This window comes from Falco punctatus (assembly GCF_963210335.1).
Source record: "Falco punctatus genome assembly, chromosome: 5".
Classification (NCBI taxonomy): Eukaryota; Metazoa; Chordata; class Aves; order Falconiformes; family Falconidae; genus Falco; species Falco punctatus.
Window position 1 is genome coordinate 52,559,427 of NC_137584.1, and position 19,621 is coordinate 52,579,047.

Consider the following 19,621-nt stretch of genomic DNA (forward strand, 5'->3'; position numbering starts at 1 on the left):
CAAGTGTATCTTGCAGGTAGAAAAGCGTTAGTACCTTCAATGGCTCTCTTAAAAACATCTCACAAGAATCTCAAGAATTTTACTGTTTTCAAACTACTCTAGAAAAAGCAGTCTACTTTCTCAGATCGAATACAACAGCCAGAATAGTAGCTTCTAAAGTAAACCTTAAGGTATCAATGGTCTGCTTTAGCCATTTCACTCAAGGTTTTTCACATCTTGATTTGTTTGCTCAAGCTGTGAGAGCACCTGGAGCCTTTCTGTGACAAGGAGGGACAATTTCACCCTTTTATTTGCATTTTGCAAATAAGTAATTTATTATGTAGGACAAATAATAATTTGGTATGTAAATCTATAACAACTTTAAAAAATGATCAATGAGTCTTCCCATGTAAAACTCAGTTCCTGACCACAACTTAGTTTTTGATGTGGTGGCTGTTGATTTTCAAAGTTATACTTTTCTTGGTTGTTTGACTTAAAAAGCAACCTTAGCTTTCTGTGTTATTAGTAGCTACATTGATCTCTCTTTATTTCATTTCTAGAGGCTTAGTTTTTGTCATAAGGAGATTGTAATCCCTGCTAGGGATTACCTAGCAAAGTAAACGCATGTGCCCTTGGTTAGTTTCCTCAGAGGCAGAGATAGTTAAACCTTGTGGCTATAAAGGTGTGCTGCTTTCCAGAAGCTGTCAGCATCAGTACAGATGGCTTGATGGTCTTAGAGAGCCTTTTAACACCCCCAGCAATTACTGAATTTAGTTGCAAATCTAGAAAATTTCTTAGAAATTTCCAGTAGCCCGTTATTATTCAACTGTCTCATGTTCCTTTTGGCACTATATCACAGCAATGTTGAGTCACGAATTTGAAGCGAGGGCACCACATTTCACATGGGTAAGACTGAAATTCAGTCTTACAGACATTTGTCTGTCTTTTGTTCATTTGTTCGTTTTGGAACTGATCTGATTTACCCCTTGACATAACAGAATAAAAGACTTCTTTGAAGATAAGAGAGAAAAGTTGCATTTTTAAACAGAGATTTGTAAATTATTCCCATTATTATTAATTATCTAATTAATGACAATTGAGCTCCCAGTTCCCTTCAAATCCTTTGAGAAACCCACCTCCATTGATGCATTTTATGTAGATGATGTCTATAAAAAATAAGAGTCACCTGAACTTTATCTGTCTTGGAAGCTGTAAATGTTATATTCATCTGCTCTAACAGAACGTTTTACCCTTTTCCCATGGATATATATGTCCAAACCAGCTTACACTGGGATTTTAATAAGGGGCCTAGAAGACTCAGTGCTATGATGCATTTGAACTTAAGGAGTAAATTTGGTAAATAGTTCAGATTTCATAGCTCTGTAAGGCAGAATTTATTCCTTGTATGTAAACAAAATAATTTCTTCCCTTTTGTAGGAAGGGATAAAGAAAATGTAGCAACGGTGTTAACTTCTCTGCATCCTGCGGTAGCAGATGGTTGTCGCTGTCCATGTCCATGCTGTAGGTCCCATGAGCTGAGGGTTTTTTGAATGTGAACATGGTGAGCGAGAAGGCTGAAAGTTCCCAGGGGGCTCAAAACTGCCAACAGAGCTATTGTGAGTAATATGTCTAAACTGGGTCTCATATTGTCCAGCCCACAGCTGGAGCCCACAGCAAAACCTCAGCTGATTCAGCCCAGAAGCAGACCACACATACAGAGCGTGAGAAATCAACCAACTGTTTAAACAGAGAAATATATAGAAATCTCATCTGTACATTCTCTGATACATTTTCCAGTGTGCGATCCTGCTTAAAAGTGCTAGCCCATCAGATTGAAACTAAAGCTCAATTTCTCAATTCTGGTTTCAAGTTGTTGACACTGAATCATTTAATGGACTGGCCAAGTCCTGTCGTCATATGACACTTGGTGGGCATGCGTCTGCATTGTTTACAAGGTCCACACATATTTGCAACAGGTGAGAGCATTGTTTCCCTCTTTGGTATCACGTTAAAATGACACTGTCTGCACATTTAGTCTTATTAAGCTCTTGGGGATAGAGGCAGATTAGAAAAGGGAAGCAATTTTCCAGACTTGCTGATGCAGAACATGGCTGTATGTGAGTGTGTGAGGGAGAGTGACCTGTACTGGTACAAACACAAATAGTGATGTGGCCAGACTGGTGCTGCTAATGAGCAGGGTGGCATTAGGTGCTATCAAAGTGTTGTGCTTTGTAGGAGTGCTGGCTGCACTAATTACCAGAGGAAGAAAAGTGGTTTATGTAATTCATTGTCACTAAGGTAAAATAACAAAAGTAAAAATCAAAATATTTGTATAGAAGAGAGCACAATCCAAAGAGAGTGAGCTCCCCAGTGCAGCCAAGCTCCTTGCTGGGCATGTGAATGATGGGATGCTTCCTGTGCTTGCTTCTCAGTGCCTGGTGCTTCTTAACAGCAGCGCAACACCATTGCAAACCAGCAGCAACAGCCTCAGCAAGAGGCCTCACAGTCTTGAAATGCATACCCTTCTGATCTCAGAAAATTATGAGAAGAGAGGTACAGTCAGCCAGCCAGCCTAGGCCTCAGGAGACCTAGCCAAAGAAAAGTTTGTTGGTTTGCCTTCCATTCATACCCTCTGTTAACTTGGGAAGTCACTTTTGATAAACCAGTAAAGAACAGCTATGATTTTAAGGATGTGAGATAGGAAACATTTGAAGGCAAGAGCACGCCTTCAAAATTGCATTTGTTGTAATGTTATATACTCTTCAGGGCTGAGAAATATATTTTTCTCCATGTGGGACCTATAATTTTACATCTCTGTTAACACAGATACCAACAGCTTCGTAATCTGAGCAGTGGTAATTCTGACACTGAGGGAGCTGGTAACCTCTTACATTTATACATTCAGCAAGGAGACATGCTGCTGGCTCCCAGGGTGGGAAGCCGCATGGAATTACCCCTGCTGCCTGCCTGGGAGAGCTCAAACCCTGGAGCTCCCCCTGCTTGTCTGCTCCCCTCTGTCAGGTGGCACTTAGGCTCACATCAGAGGTGGAGACACTGCAGAGGAAAAGGTAAGTAAAAGAGCAAAGCAAGAGATGGAAGAGATCACTGCCCTGAGCTCAGACATTAGCATGCCTTACCCGAGGGAAGCCCTAAGATTCTGCCTTTTCTGAAAGTACTGGTTATGCTTAAGGAGTAAATTTGGTAAATAGTTCAGATTTCATAGCTCTGTAAGGCAGAATTTATTCCTTGTATGTAAACAGAATAATTTCTTCCCTTTTGTAGGAAGGGATAGAGAAAATGTAGCAACGGTGTTAACTTCTCTGCATCCTGCGGTAGCAGATGGTTGTCGCTGTCCATGTCCGTGCTGTAGGTCCCATGAGCTGAGAACTGTTACATAGTTATGGATATGTATGTATGTTCATGCTCATGGACAGAGGTGGCTATAATCCAGTTTCCCATGTCTTCTCCCTTCTCTGCCACATGATCATCTTCATCACTGTGCTGCAGAACTGTGCTACCTCTATAGACCAGTGGGATGTGAAGCCACAAGACTCAACATGAGAGGACTTATAATCAGTTTTTTATGGGAAGCAGCTGAATCTAGTGGTCCCATGGCCTTGTGACTACTCTGCATGCTGGAGCCTGTCAAAAGCAAGGCACTTGTGGTATTTAGAAACCTTCAGGAGCAGAGAGCAGCCAAATAGGGGTTTGCTGATCTGAATCTGTGCACTTCATTCTGACAATGCGCAATTTCATTACCTGCATCTTTTTAATATCTCCACCTTTCTACCCAATATCGAAGAGTGAGAGGAGAATATTTATGAGCAAATGTCAGTCATAAATGTACTGAAAGGTTGTGAAGTTATAGACATTAGAACAATGAGAAAAATACTTGACATGTCATGCCCTCTGAGTTAGGGATAAAGTAGTTACCTAAATGATTCCTTTCCAACCAATGCAAGGCCAACATTAATCATGTCTAACCATATAATTTTAGCTTGTACAGATACATTCTGGCTCCCATCCAGCTACTGAAAATCTTAACCACATTATAACCACATTCTGATTATCTGTTGCTTAGGGAATCAGCTTCAGGCCTCCCAAAGGCACAAAGGAAACACGAACAAATGCCGTCAGTATCCTGGCAGGCACCATCTTTCCTCTAAAAGCACTTTAAGAACCATGGCAGAGATCTCCATCTCTCTTGGATGCATCCTTTCTCCTGGAGCCAGTGTCTTCTCAAGCTGCTGCAACTGCCCCAGCCAGCTCTGTGGTGGTCCTGGGGCAAAGGAGATGGTACCATTTCTGTCAAGTCCCTCCGAAAAGCTGTCGATTCATGAAGAAGAGTCACTGCTCCCATGCTTGCAGGAGGGGCAGTAAGCTGTTAGAGATCCATGTTTACAGCCAAGTAACAAATTATTCCGTAGGCAGTGTGGCATGAAGGAGTTAATCAGCAGTGAGGAAGAGATTAATGTCTAATTGTAGCAACTCCAGGCAGTTTAATTTCCTTCCCTTGGCCTAGTGACAGGGTGAAACCATCAACTAGAGCTGTGTAATGGCTGCTCCACCCAAGTCGGGGTGGTTTCAATCAGAAAGTGCCTGCCAATTTGCCTGTCCCACCTCCCTGCACGCACAGAAAAGCAGAAAGCATGTACAACTCTCCAACTCCTCATCTCCAGCTCCTAAATTCCACTGCACTGAGGGAATTGCCCATGAATAATCATGGCATTATATCCTTGATGGAAGCTGCTGTCTTGTCAAATTGGTTAGGCACGTTCAGGCACTGAAGCAAAAAGTGGCTGAACAATTTGAGATTAGTTTCTGCCTCCTTTTGTTGGAGCCATATTCACAGCACAGGAGGGAGAACATGATCAAAGGGCTTATTACACAAAGTTGCAGCTCTGCACTGAAATACTGTTTCCTTATCTCACTTTTCTGTCAGTCACACTCCACTGCCCTAACTCTGGAGTTAGACCATACTCCAAGAAAGAACAAGGTGGCCTGCATTTGGTGCTGGGGGTTAATTTTGTGCCTGTACATCTTTTGGAAAGACTTGCAGAAATGTGTCCACTGTAGCAGCTTTCTTTTGAAAAGAGTCTAATATCACCATTTTGTATGCTCGTCTACTTTTCACCTCTCCAAGCTGCCCAGGTCCTAATAAAGGAGCTGATTTGCAGCATACCACAGCAGTGGGCAACCATTGGGAAAGTACCTATATGTTGCATTAGCAGAAACAACAACAGTGGTTGAACGTGCAGGGGAACTTCCAGCAGGGTGGATGAAGACACACAGATTGGAATTTGGCAAAAAATCTGGATTATTTCCTTTATCTTAAAAAACATGATGGAGACCCTAAGGATTTACACTGCATGAAAAACCATGGTCTCCCTAATATGGAAAAATCAGTCATTCACCAAAGTAATTTAAATTAATTTCCCCAGGCAAGGCCTTGTCTGCTTTAGAGGAGTGTCCTTGCCAGCCTTAATTCTGAGGATTATGTCTACTAGGGAAATAATTACTTTGGGATCCCAGCTCAGAGTCTTCAACATTAGTTCTCATGCAAAAGCACAGAGAATAATTACGAGCAAACCGGAGGCATAAATATACTGAAAGGTTGTGAACTTCTGTGTGCGCCAGCATGCACGGGTGACCCCAAGCCCTGCAGCCAGGCCCGGGGGCAGAGCTGCTCTCTGAGGTGGCTGCAGCCAGCGCCACTTCCAGCCTTTGCTGGGGCAGTTACTGAATTCCCAGCCATACCGTGGGGAGGTTTGCCATGCAAAATGACACGCTTTTCTTTGATGTGAGGTAATGACTGTGCGTTTGTGCCTGTTTCTTCTCAGGTGATAAAGAGAGGGTGCTTCTGCTGAAAGAGTGAGACCCTAGGGACTAAAAAAGTTGGGAATGACTGCACACAAAACCCAGGAAAATGCCTGAGCTGGCCAGATCTCTTTGATACCAAATGGTGCCAAAGGTGAGAGACAGCAATTTTTGTCCTGTCTCAAGACCTAGGATGTGACTGCTTACTGCGGCCGGAGCCGTGATGGCCAGCAAAGCTTTATTTCAAGGCACAAGAAAGTTGCCACACAGCGAGGAAGGCCGGGCCGGGCAGGGCAGGGCCCGGGGAAAGACGTTTCCGTGGCCCAGGGGAAGGCGGGAGGTCCGGGCCTGAGGCCATCGGTGCCGGTGGCTCTCCGGTAACGGCGTTTATGGATCGGCAGGGACGCCGGCAGGCCCCGCGCCCATCCCTGCCCCTTGCGTCCCCCGGAACGTGGCGCTCCGCCACGTTCTAGGTGAATAATAAAACAGCTGAACGTTTACTTTCGCAGTGAGACTCCCTCTGAGGTGAATGGCTGCCACTCCCTAGAAACCACCAGCTGCCACCTCCCTGCCTAAACCGCCGCGTACTCCGGCCTAGGGATTCTGCAGTGAGGACGGAGCAGTGCTTCCCTACAGGCATGGCCTAGGGATTCAGCAGTGCGGACGGAGCAGTGCTTCCCTACAGGCATTCGGTGCGGAGTGAAACGGCTTCCCGGGCTGCTGCCGCCCCCCCGGCGCGGCTGCCCCCGCCCTGGGCCTGCCCCCGCTGCGGCGGGGCTGCCCACGCTCGCCCCCTGGCGGCGTCCGGCGGCGCTGCCGGGCGGCGGGAGGCGGGAGCAGAGGGGAGCCGGCACCGGCGCCGGGCCAGGCGCTCCCCGCGGCGGGCAGGGCCGCGCCGGGCAGGGCAGGGCAGGGCCAGGCCTCGCCAGCCGGGCCCGCCCCAGAACCAACGCAAACACAGAGCCAGCGCTGACGGGAGCCTTTCTGCTTTGGGCAATCAGTCGTTTAAGACCTTGTCCCAGGCCGGGGATTTCTCGTGGCTGTGAGAGCGCTGCAGAGCACAGCTTTTAATTTTTCTTTGAAGTGTTAAACAGCAAGAGGGGACAGGCCAGGAACCTATCGCAGAGCCCTGTGGCACCTGGTGGCAGCCCGGGGCCCGGCAGCGGCCAGTCCCCTGTGCCTGGAGCTCCCAAGCGCCGGGTAGGGGCAGCGGGGCTCGCCGGGGCACCCACAGCGCTCCGGCCAGCCTGGCTGCACCTCTTGTCTTCCTGCGAGAAGGAATCAGCAGCAGCCAGGCAACTGCTTAGGCCACCTTCTTGCCTCACACAGCTTGGAAAATGCCTTCTCCAATTGCAACGTGCCACGCAGCTAAAGAAACTCATATGAAACCTGGGACAGGCTCCCAGAAGTACCTTGGATGTAAAGCTAGGCCTTCCCCATATGGGGACAGACAGATGGACCCGTGACCTCTGTCCAAGGGGAGGAAGATACTACAGGCTGGCTGCATGGCGAGAGCTTCACCTGCTCAGTGGAAGCCCAGCCAGCCCACCCCAGCTAAACCTCATCCCCAGAGGAGCTGTGAGCTGTGACCCCACCGGCTGCTTCAGGGTGCAGCTTTTTTGGGATGCCGAGCACATCCACCCACAGAGCTCCCAGACAGCCCTGTAATGCTCCAAAGCTCAGAGACACTAAACAGCAGTAAATAAAAGAGCTTGCAACAAGAGGACCCTAAGCCCTTTGTTCTCTATGGAGATCCTGATGCTAACATCACACTGTATCAGTATTATGTTCTTACGGACAGTAGGATGTTCTCAGCACAGTATGATTTGAAAACATCCCTTCATTGGTTTGCTTTTGCTCAGGTATCTCTTGCTGTACGTGAAGGTTGTGCAAGCAGGGTATGTGCAACTGTATGCGTATACAGGGATAATCTGTTGTCTGAAATGCACGGAAGATAGCTGGGCTAATGCACTACTGGACTGCATTTTGGCATGCAGACACACGATGTGTCCCCGCTAGCCTGGCAGCTCTCAGTGCAGAGGGGAAACGGCAGCCTCCATCAGTCCTCAGAACAGGCCGATGCTTGGTTCTGTTGAGCTGTTTTCACCCTGTTGTATTTCTTAGGGGGTTATGCAGGTTGCACAGAGTTGCATCCAGGTGGGTTTTGAATTTTCTCCTTTTGAGAACGAGACTCCACAGCCTCTCTGTGCAGCCTGTTCCAGTGCTCTGTCACCCTCAAGGGAAAGTTCTTCTTCATATTCAGGTGGAACTTCTTGTGTTTCAGTTTGTGCCTGCTGCCCCTTGTCCTATTGCTGGGCACCACTGAACAGAGCCTGGCCCCATCCTCTTAACACTCGCCCTTAAGATATTTCTGTGCATTGATAAGGTCCCCTCTCAGTCTTCTCCAGGCTCAACAGGCCCAGCTCTCTCAGCCTTTCCTCATGAGGGAGATGCTCCAGTCCCCTCATCATCTGTGCAGCTCTCCGCTGGACCCTCTCCAGTAATTCCCTGTTTCTTTTGGACTGGGGAGCCCAGAACTGGACACAGCACTCCAGATGGGGCCTCACCAGGGCAGAGTAGAGGGGGAGGACAACCTTCCTCGACCTGCTGGCCATACTAAGTACTTTAGCTTAGGTACTTCCCAACAGCTGATCGCTGTGTCCTCACTAAAGCTGCACCAGGGTCATGCAACCATGCCTTGTAAACCTGGGTCTTGGCTTACGGGCACTCAAATCCCTGGGCTGTGAGGTTATGAGTGGCAGAAACATGACTGACCTGCAAGTGTGTGAGCTTGAACGGAGAGCTCAGCAGGACCAGCCTGTTGCCTTCCTGCAAGGCAGAATAATATTTACACTCAAATGCAATCAAAGCAAAAGCTACCAGTGAAATAGTATTGCTGATGTGATACATAAGGTTGAACCAGGGAACTGGAATGCTTCCTCTGGCCCTAGATGTCTACATTTTTCTCATAAACCTGTGTAAATTCGTGTGTTTTCCTATGTTAATAACATGTGCCTGAAAGGGACTGTCTTCCTGATGAGGCATAACCTGCTAAAATAGGCTTTGGCTCATTTGTATGCATTTCATATTAAAATGCTGGTTTGTTTCTGTAGACAGGTTGCCATGCAAGGTGGAGCAAGCTGTATTGATATGAGAATACAAACATAGGCACTGAGGGTTATGCTATTTCATTTTATTTTTGACAGTTTAAGGGCTAGACTGCGAAGCGTGGCTCTGGTTAAAGCAAGCACCATTAAGAGATGGATGGGGGGATCCTTTCTCCTTTCATGCATTGCTCTGGGTTGGTATAGCTGCGCAGGGCCCCTAATAGCTTACGCGGCACATAAGGCAGCATAGCACTGCGGGACCTATGGCTGGGTCTAAATGACTAAACCTGCTTTTTCTTTCCTTCTGCTGCAATAAACGCCTTCTTCATACTGCCACCCTCTGCATGGTCCATGGGCAACTGCTTCCTGAGCACAGGGCAGAGAGGGTGGTGTGTGTGGTGATACCTGTCCCAGACCAGGGATCAGCTGGCATCTTCTTGGAAGTCAAAGGGAGAAGATAGAACAGAAATAGGAAACTGGTTGAATTCTCTTACCCTGTGACAGTAATTTAACAGGAAATAGAAGCTGAAATTCGGGCCTACCAGCAAGCTTTCCTAGCATTCAGGTGGTAATATGAATTACATCAATTGTTAAATATTTCTGCAGTTTCTTCTGCAGTTCCTTTTAATTATTTTATTATTTGACTATTAGCCAAATACTAAGTAATCTCCCACAACCTGTTTAGGATGTGTGAACCAAGCTACACAAAATAAACATGTTGCATACTTGTGCTCTTCTTTTCTATTTCAGTTTTTACACATTTCTTTAAGACTCTTGAATGAACATTTCTCTGACCCAAAGTAGAAATGCTAAAATAGCTTAGGATTTTTTCAGAAAATAAGTAACAAAATACTTTATGTAGGAAATGAACCTCTTATATGTAAAGGCAAAGAACCGAAAGTACACCAGGAAGTTAAGTGTTTGGGTATGGGATTTTTATAGATATGTAATCACATAAACACTGAATGAATACAAGGAGTGGTAGAACTGTTGCCATTTCTGTCAGGAATTACCTATCTGGTATTGGTGGACGTTCAGTGCCCAGAACCTACTGCGGCTTTTGTTTTGAAAGACTACCCATAGTCACAAGTGGCTAGGTGACCTCTTCAAGTCAGACCTCAGGGGTAACTCATGTGCTTTACAAGGAGGAAGGCAATTTTCCGGCTTGTGCACCCTCATCCTCTTGGTCTGTAGTTGTCTTTGAAAAATGTAGGGAATGAATAAGAATTAACCACTAGATGGCTGTATTCAGTAACAAAAGACCACACATACGTTCTCGCTGCTCTATAATCCATACTCAAGATGCATTGTTATTTTTATAAGCTTTTTTATAAACTCAATCAGTTTTTTCATGGACAAATTCATGTGGACAGGCCAAAGAGGCAGGACAACCCACCATGACAAGATTTTGGCTATATAAGCAATCTTGGTTATTCTGTGCCTTGGTGGTCGGGCTACCCCAGGTGAGGAGGGTTGTGGGGTGCAGCGCAGTGCAGGTTTGTGCAGTAGCTCTTCACAAAGCCAGCCTGAACAAGGCCCCTTGGTCAGCACTGAGCCTAAGCGTGTAAGCACTGAGCCTGAGCATGTAGGTCCTGAGCTGTCCTCTAGTGCTAGACCCAGCCTAATTCTAACAGAGGCTAAGGATGACATTTCCCGTTGGGACTATGGGGAGGTGCTCCTGCCTCAGCTTGAGATGTTGCTAGAAGTCCCAGATATGGAGTATTGGTCATGCTATGGCTGTGCCAGCCATGCTTTTGGGTGGCAGAGGAAGGGTAAGGCAAAAGTACCACATCTTTGCCCCTTCTTACAAAGGAGAGGTCCACATATGCCAAAAGAGGATGGCAGTGGGTTAATCTTGGCTGACAGCCAAATTGCCACCCAGCTGCTCAATCCTCTCCTCCCTCTCCTCTTCCTCCAGTAGGGCAGAGAGAGAAAATAGCATGAGAAAGGTCATGGGCCAAGATAAAGGCAAGGACATTGCTTGCCTATTACTGTTGTGAGCAAAACAGACTCAGCGTGGGAAAACCAATGTAATTTATTGCCTCTTGGAATAGATTTGGTTAGTGAGAGACAAAAAGGAGAACATTAAAACGACACCCTTCCCTACACCCACGTGTCCTCAAACCTAGGTCAAAGAAGGCTAGTTGTCCTTTGTCTATTACACTTCTGTGGACACGAGTAAACCAAAAAGGTATCTTGTTTGTGTTTTATCTCAGTAACCCCGTGTTGACCACTGTCAGCTTTACCGATCTGCCGTGTATCAAGGGTGGCTGACTGGGATCTTTTACTCTCACTAGTCACAGATTCACAGCCCTAGTGATAAAATGGCAGGCCAGCCTTGTGAAGGTCTCTCTGCCTGTGCAGACAGCTCTGTAGATCTGGCAGTTTCTTTTCTCCCTGTTCCTCAGTTTCGTACACCACCATGACAGCAAAGGCAGCTGTGGGTAGGGTCATTTGTCTGAGAAGGACTTCAAGAGCCAGAGGATACATCTGGTGAGGACATTATGGGTTTAGTTTGTGTGATGGAGGCATCTTGTCAAAGGTGCCAGAAAGGTTTGTGCACTGGCTGTCATTTCAGACAGGACCCCAGGTGAACACCTAGGCAAAGAAGGGAAGGGTTTGTAATGTGGGTGTAGCCGGTGCATCCATACTAGCTCCTATGAAATCTGGGAATGTAGTATTTTTTCACTGGCTATATCTGCATTGCTGTTGGAACACTTCCTTCTCAAAACTGACCGTGGCTTGTCTCACTATTGCCAAATCAAGGTAAAGATAGCTTGGGGGCGCTTCCAAAACCTTCAGTGGTGTATTGTCTTTTCTCCACAGAATACCCAGTGATTCATGCCTGAGGAATCACAGTGAACTTTTTGTTCCTGGGGAAAATGAAAAATTAGTTCTGTTAACAGCAAAGGTATTGCTGTGGTCAGTTAGGCTTACAGTGAAAGTCAGAAACAAAAGACCTCTGGTCACTGCAACCTAGAAAGTAAAACTTCAATCCAGTTATGCTGTCTATACTTAGCAAGCCTTTGAAACGCTTTCGAATGTTAATTATACTGTGACAATCCTGTCAGGCCCTGGGTTCTAGATGGCATCTAAAATAGGACCTTAATAAAGTGAAAACATCTACAGTGAAACTTGAAATGATGCAATGATTGCAGTGGATCAGGCAGATAGAAAGTTAAGGCCAATGAAAATTAAATCATGTGCCTACTACATAAGCAAGTTACTTACAGGTGAGTTATTTCAATGGTTCCCAATGGCTTGGCAGCACATCCACACTGCTTTGAGCCGACCACAGACACAGCAAGGGGCCAGCACGCTAGGGCAGAGGAGGTGACTGCAGGGTAGGGATTGTTGTGTCTCCCAGGCCGGGTCATAAATTACAACAGTCCTGTTCAGCTGCAATGCAGTCCATGCAGAATGGTAACGCGATGGCCCTGGGCAACAGGGTGGGGATAAGAACCCCATCATGCAATATGACTGCAGCAAGGTGCTGCCATTTAGCATTCTCTGAAAGTTTTTTCCTCTACCATTTTGTTTGTCAGGAATTAATAGGAAATATACTCCTCTCTTTTAAGTGCTTTTCCAGCTCCTGATACCTACTGGGGGTGTGTGAAAGCAGAAGTGCCAATGTCTTAGCCAATGTGGACTTCCATGCCCTGTAACATCCACTTTTACCATTTGACATAAACACAGACATCTTCCTTGAGGAAAATAAATACTAATCTTGCATTTTCAGAGGTGGTGTGTATACAGATATAGGTAGTTAACTTTAGTCTGCCATATCTGAAAATGTTGATCCAATCTATAAAGGAAATAAAACACTCATGGAGTAAGAAGAATTGTATATTAAACATTGTTTTGTTTCTTTTACCATATAGAAATCAAATTGTTATATTAAAAACCTTTAAGAAAGCAAATTTAAAATCATTAAAAGGGGCTGAAGATTTTCTTTCTCAAAGGATTCTGAAATTTTTGAAACCTGAATGTTGAACTTGTCACCGAAGAATGCTAGACAAGTGATGACAGTTCAGCAAAAGAAATCTAGATCTGCAATTAGTCTAACTTGGACTCACACAGGAATTTCACTTTAACAAAAACCTGTAGTTGCAGTGTTCTTTTTTTTTTTTAAATGAGAAATTTAAGCTGATCATATGGTTATGTCAGGAATTTGTAATTTCCTCTGAAATAGAATTTTGGTAGAACTGGTGTGATATTGTGAAATAACGATTTGATAGCACTGCATTTTTTAATTCAAAGGTGTTCTGTCAGTTTTTTTTTCAACTACTTTGGATGTGACTAACTTTTATAACGCATTTTCTTCCTGCATTTTTAATCATGATATCCAGGCTGATTTCATAGGCAGAATGTGGAAACCTGGCCTCACAGACAGGCAAGAGGAAAATTGCTCGCTGACTTCAGTATGGCAATTTTTTTCCACCTACTGTTCCTGAAGCTATCTCATTCTTGGCCAGGCAATGAAATGACTTGTTTTAAGAAGATTTTTTGCCCTGTAGGGCAGCTTTTTTGTTTTTACATAGATTAGAAAGAGAACAGTAATTTTAAAAAATAGAAAGGTTTGAACAGTTTCTTGTACATTTAAAATGAGAAAATTATGGATTCATCTTAAGAGACGAGCAGAAGTTCCAGGCAATTCTGCCCAATCCGAAGCAATGCTGTATCCCAGTTACCAAGCATTATGATGAGCACCTGGTGATAGGAAATCTTTTCTTCTGTGTCCATATCTAATAATCTTTTAAACAGATTACAGTTTCTTGACATAAAACTGTAAAATGTAAGCACTTGATAAAGCACTGGGTTAACTGCTGGGGTATCCTGGAAGAGTACTGTGGCACCAAAAATACTTCCCTGCCCAACAAGGCTGAGTTCCTGGTTGCTGTTGCTTGTGGGGACTTTGATATGCACTACTAGAGGTTAAAAAGAAACAGTGATGAGGAATGGCAGGCAGGTCAGTCAATAGCTACCAAAATAACTGGCCCACAGGGAGGGACTGGTGTATCTTGTTGACCGTGACAATTCTCTTAAAAATCTTGTAGCAAATTCCCAGGTGAAGAGTATTGGTGTTTTTTCTACACCTTTTCACTGCTCCATCCAGCAGTGAGATTTCAATTTAGATTACTAGCTACTATATTCAAGAAGAAACTACTGGTGTTAGCTGAGTGTCTCAGATGAAATTTAGCTGAGACTGAAGTAGCTTAATCAAACTTTTACTTTCATTTAATCTTTCAGTAAAAGAAAGGCTCTTTCTCCAGAGTCTATCACGTGAAACTGGTGACTGCAAATTTACAACACTTCATAAAAATTATGCAAAAAGTTCTTAAAAATTTTTTGTTAATGTCATGGCAATAGAAATCAGTATAAATTTCAGATGATGCAAATCAGGAGTTACACAGCTTACTCTAGAGACTTTTTCTTAAGCTGAGTGGTGATTTATTTATTAACTTTTTGTCCATTTATGTCGATTGCCAGTAAGTCTTTGAAGTTCTGCCTGTTGTTTCCAATAACAGGACCAGGACTCATGCAAATTCAGAGAAAATACATGTTTGCAGCTTTTTAAAATGTGGAAATTAAGGATTTCTTAACAGACTGTCAAGCTAATCTTGCACCTCTAGTCAGTCCTTGATTAAACTGCCTGTTGTGATGCCAAACAGAAAATGAGTTGTGATTACAAACCTCTCCTTAGAGAAGCTATAAGCCTAGCTCCAGCCATCATCTTCTTTTACAGAAACATTGTACCTTCAAGAGATGATGGTGTCTTTTGGTTGCTGCATCAGCTCTAGGAGGCAGGATTAAGTATGTATATATAAGATACATTTTTATAGAATATCTCAAACACCTGATCTAGTATACGAGAATGTTATGCAGGACAATGTTACTAGGATTGCTATTAAAAAAAACTCTACAACTGGAACATTCATAGATGTCTTGGGTCTGGCCGAGATGGGGCTAATTTCCCCCCCAGCAGCACCCATAGTGCTGTGCTTTGCCTTGGCAGCTAGAAAGGTGGTGAAAGCACAGCAGTGTTTTGGCTGCTGCTGAGCAGCCTTGCACAGCACCAAGGCTGTCTCTCCAACCTTCTTCCCCCCAGCAGGCTGGGGGTGGGCAAGGTCTTGGGAGGGGACATAGTCAGGGCAGCTGACCCAAACTGACCAAAGGGGTGTCCCGTAGCATATGACTTCTGCTCAGATATAAAAGCTAAGGGAAAGGCAGAGAAAAGGGGAGCATTCATTATTTACAACTTGTGTCTTCCAGAGCAATTGCTTCGTGTACCATAGCCCGGCTTCCTGTGAAGTGGCCAGACATCATCTGCTGATGGGAAGGAGAGAATAAAAGCTTTTGTTTTCCTTTGCTTCTGCATACAACCTTTGCTTTTGCTTTATAAAACTTTATAAAACTATCTTGAGCCATAAGGTTTTTCTCCCATGTTACTTTCTCCCCCTTCCCATCCTGCTGAGGAGGGGAGTGATAGAGTGGCTTGGTGGGCACCTAGCATTCAGCCAAGGTCAGACCACCACAACAGGTCAAATGATTTGTCTAGGTTATGTAGGAAAATTGTGGGAGACTCAAGAACTGCCTTGAATCCCCCTAAACCCACAAAATTGTCTTATTCACAGACAGACCTCTAGAAAGGATTAATCTAAATGCTAGATAGTGGAAACTGAACTCTAATGCTCTTGTTTCCTCTCTCCACTTAAAGAAAACTTTGTTCACCTTTTCCTTCTTTCTCTACTTGGCTGAAAGTAGTGCATGTTAAATGGGCTGAAGCAGCTGTACCTTGCTCCTTGCAGGTACATCCTGTTTGTTCTGCATTCCTTCAGCATCTGTCATAGGTGCCAATCAGCAAACACTTATATGAAACTGTTAATATTGTTTAGTTCAAGATATGACACATAACGTCAAGGATGAGCACTGACGAAAAAGCAAGCTGTCAGATACTGATCCAAAAGGCTCAGGGCTGCTCATCTGGAACCCAGGGTACCACGAGGTCAAGTACTTCCCCTTGTTCAACCACACACTACACGCCTGGCTGTTCTGTGTTTTTAGTTTCAAGCCTTTTCTATCTTTAGTATCAGATTGTTCCACCAACAATCAAGGTATAAGAAAAGTTTTGAAGTGAAAAGCTGCCACTTTGTCAGAAAGTTTGCGGTGTTAACCCAGATGCTGGTGCACTTCTTACGTTCAGATTTGAAGGGATGGCAATGGAAGCTTTCCAGCCAGAGGCAAAGCCGTGTCAGCTCTGTACAGTTTTCTGTAAGCAAGTGGTGGTGAAACTTTCCTGAGGAAAAGGATGTCAAGCAGTAAAAATACAGGTAGAGAGGAGCCTGTAGCAGTGGGATTTCTACAACTTTCAGCAAGAACTGAAGTGTATTGATGAACGGCACCTTGCCTGGCTGGTGGTGCCCCTTAGGACAGTAATAATATATATATTAATGGCTATTTAGGTCACTTTCAGTCTCAACATTGAAATTTGCATGAAGTTTAAGAGGAAAAGAGATTCTTCTCTGATCTTCTCCTTTTGCAGTTTTAATCAATGAATGAGTATGCTTAGATGGTCAGGCTTTCCTCTGCTGTGCTGGTAACCCAGCCCTCAGAGTGATGGGTTTGAACCTGAGAGACGCCAAGTGACACCAGTCACTGGGAAAACTGTCACTGACTGTCTGCCTCCTTCAAGCTGACTGTCTGCCTCCTTCGAGCTGACAACAATGGAGTCCATAAATAAAGTGCTCAGGCAAGTAGGGGTTGGTTTCCTGATTCATCTAAAGCACATTATCCCTCTATTTTGCTTTTAGAAAGAAATATATGTTCCTTTTCTCATGATGTTCTGAAGAGTGAGCTGTAGCCCACATAGCTATATCTTGCTTATTGCTGTGGTATTTTAAAATTTTATTGGACTCTGTAATGCATGACTGTCAGCTGCTGAAGCTTGTAGTGTTTTTCTCTACCTTCAACAGATGCTGGAAGAACCAGGAGGCACCTGGATTCCTTTTTATGAAAAGGAGGGGACATGGAGAAAATTATTGAAGAGGGAGGAAATATTTACAAATAGCAGCTATGTGACTTCTCAAGCTGGGGGGGGTGGGGGGGTGGGGAAGAGCAAAGTTTAATGGCAGGAGGTGATTCTTCAGGGAGCAAGTGTCCCAAGCTCTTGTGCCAGTTTTAGCCTTGATCACCTAAGTAGAGCACAGCAGCTCTCAAAGGACCTGGACCTGTGTGAGCTGCTGGCTCTATGGGACGTGTGGGCACACTGCTGGTCAGTCTGAGTGAGGAGGTAGAGAGGTGGGGAGGTGAAGCCTCAGAAAAGGCAGGTATAGAAGACATCTGTAGAGGATTACAGATGACTAGATTGTTTCTCTGACGTCTAGAGAATATTTTCTCTTTTATTGACCATTAGGTAGCATTGTCCCATGCTTGTGTTATGGTTAGAAATAAAACCTTATCTCACACCAGAGTGGCTGCAGGGCTGGTTGTTCTGGTTAGCAAGAGGCAGGGTGAGGTTGTACACCCACATCACATTCTCCAAAACATGGATGGTGCAGTCGGACAGTGCAAGAGCCAGCCCTGCCTTACCCAGGCGAGGTGGAGCCCCTTTGGTCTGTCACATGTGGGGCGAGGGGATGGACGCAGCTTCTCTGGGGCCAGCCATTCCTGAGACCTTCCCACAGCTCTTCTCAGAAGATGAATATGTCTTCAGCCTTTTCCACTGAAAACAACTGCAGCAAATACGTGCAAATAGCTCAGCATAAAGCCCAAAGTCTGGGTGTGCTCCTAAGCACAGGGTGAATAAAAGATACTCATAGCTGGGTAGGCTGCTAATCACTTAGTGGAAACATTTCTTAATTAAGCAACAGGCAGCCTTAAATAACCTCCTAGAAAAAAACCAAACACTTCTTCCCTCTTGATGCATACCTTCTTAAAGAGGCAGAGGAGCACTGAGAGGCAGCAGAGGCAGCAGTGGCTGTGGGGCGAGGGGCAGGCCAACAAGGATCGTATGCTGGAAAGCTGGGCATTTGGGGCAGACTGAGGTGGGCACTGGTCATGGAGTAACGTGCCTGTTTGCAGAGGGGAGGGCGAAATGCAGCGGGCCGGCAGGCAGGCCGCTGGCCAAGCAGGCAGGAGAAGGCTGTGACAAGAAAGGGGGAGGCAAAAAATGGCAAAAGAGGAACTGGGAAGGAGAATCTACCCACAAGGAAACTTTTCTCAGCCAGCAGTGTGACAGCACTCTCACTGCACGATGGCAGCTGTGCCGACTGTGGGCACTGCCCTGGTGCCCTGGCTGGCTCGGGGTCCTCAGCACACCCAATGCCGTCCTGGCATGGACGGGCAGCAACAAGCCTCTGTGATTGGAAAGCACGAAGGTGGAGACACTGGGACACCAGAGCGAGTGAGAGACCATGGATGCAGCAAAACTGAGATCTGCCAGCCCCTGGAAGATGATGGAGTAGTGGGAACTGAAGGCATCGTTTGAGGACATCAGACGCATGTGTGATGTGCTGCTCCAGCCAAAGGCCTGCTTCCCATCTGACATCTTCTGACAGCAATCACTTATGAAATGCATGGAAGTACCTGTGACATTTTGGAAAAATATGACAGTATTTTCATATTGCTTGGAGAGATGCAGCTGGAGATAAGAGCTGTCTAAAACAAGAGAGTCTACAACAACTCATCCTGAACTGAAATAAAGAAAAACTGAGACTTGTGTACAAACTTTTGCACCTAAGGTACACAGGCATGTGTGAAAACCCCCTAGATGTTGTCTGAGAAACAAGAACTATTTTCACATGGGAAAGGAAGAGGTTACATGAATCATGATATACTTACAACTTAGATTTTACATTAGTGAGGTTTTAGGGAGGAGAGATACCATCTAAAATTTGGGAGAATTTTTTTTTAAAAACATGTCATCTGTGGAAATCCTGTACTTTGAACGAAAAAAAAAAAAAAAAAAAAAAAAAAAGGACAGAAGTCAGAATAAACCACTTTGTTTAGCAAAAATAGCTGCATGATCTGCCAAACCCTGCCTTGTGATAACAAGCCACATGAAATCTGTGCGGATGAGCCATCATCAGTGCCTAGGTTCCTCTGTGTCTCTGTGTCTCATTGACAAGGGGTGGGGAGGAGTGTGCATAATTTAATACCCAGGGGAAAAGTAGGGGACAACTGTTGAAGTAATCCTTTGTTACTCTCAAGTGGGTATTGATCAAATGAAATAAAATATGCTTTTGTACTCATGTTCCTCTGAATAGCAGGATCTGGAGATGGTCCAAGCAAAAATAGTAGAGGAGCCGCTCCCACCTACCACGGCACGTGTAGAGGGACAGAGGAGGTGGGACAGGGGTAGACCCTCTGCTGTGGTGAGCCCATGCACCGCACTGCCCATGGGCATAGAGGACAGACTTCTCCAGTCTGGGTGAGTATTTAAGGGTGAATTTTTTTGCTAAGGTTTTCACATGATCTTTGATTAAGCTAGAAGTAGGACAAAAATGAGTATTTGAAGGTTGGAAAAAATCACCTGTCATTTGTTCAGGAAATTCAGGTTATTCTGTGACTGTGCAAGAGAAGTTTCTGGGTGTGGTGTGACTTACCTTTTCCTGTTTCTCACTGTTATTCAGCAATATGGTGGCTTTTTAATTGCAGTTACTATCTTTATGTGGTAAACTGAGTTCTGGTGAACAGATAAATAATGTTGTAAGCAAGAC

At 44.9% G+C, this 19,621-nt stretch overlaps 1 protein-coding gene across 1 annotated transcript in view; it reads left to right on the forward strand.

Moving 5' to 3' along the window:
* The window catches only part of LOC308064922 (p53 apoptosis effector related to PMP-22-like), a 58,880-nt gene extending 39,993 nt beyond the window's left edge, over nucleotides 1-18,887 (forward strand). Inside the window, exon 3 of the mRNA XM_080390196.1 lies at nucleotides 1-18,887. This exon is cut by the window's left edge and continues 17,494 nt beyond it. The gene's annotated coding sequence lies outside the window, so the exon portion shown is untranslated.
* The last annotated feature ends 734 nt before the right edge of the window (nucleotides 18,888-19,621 follow it).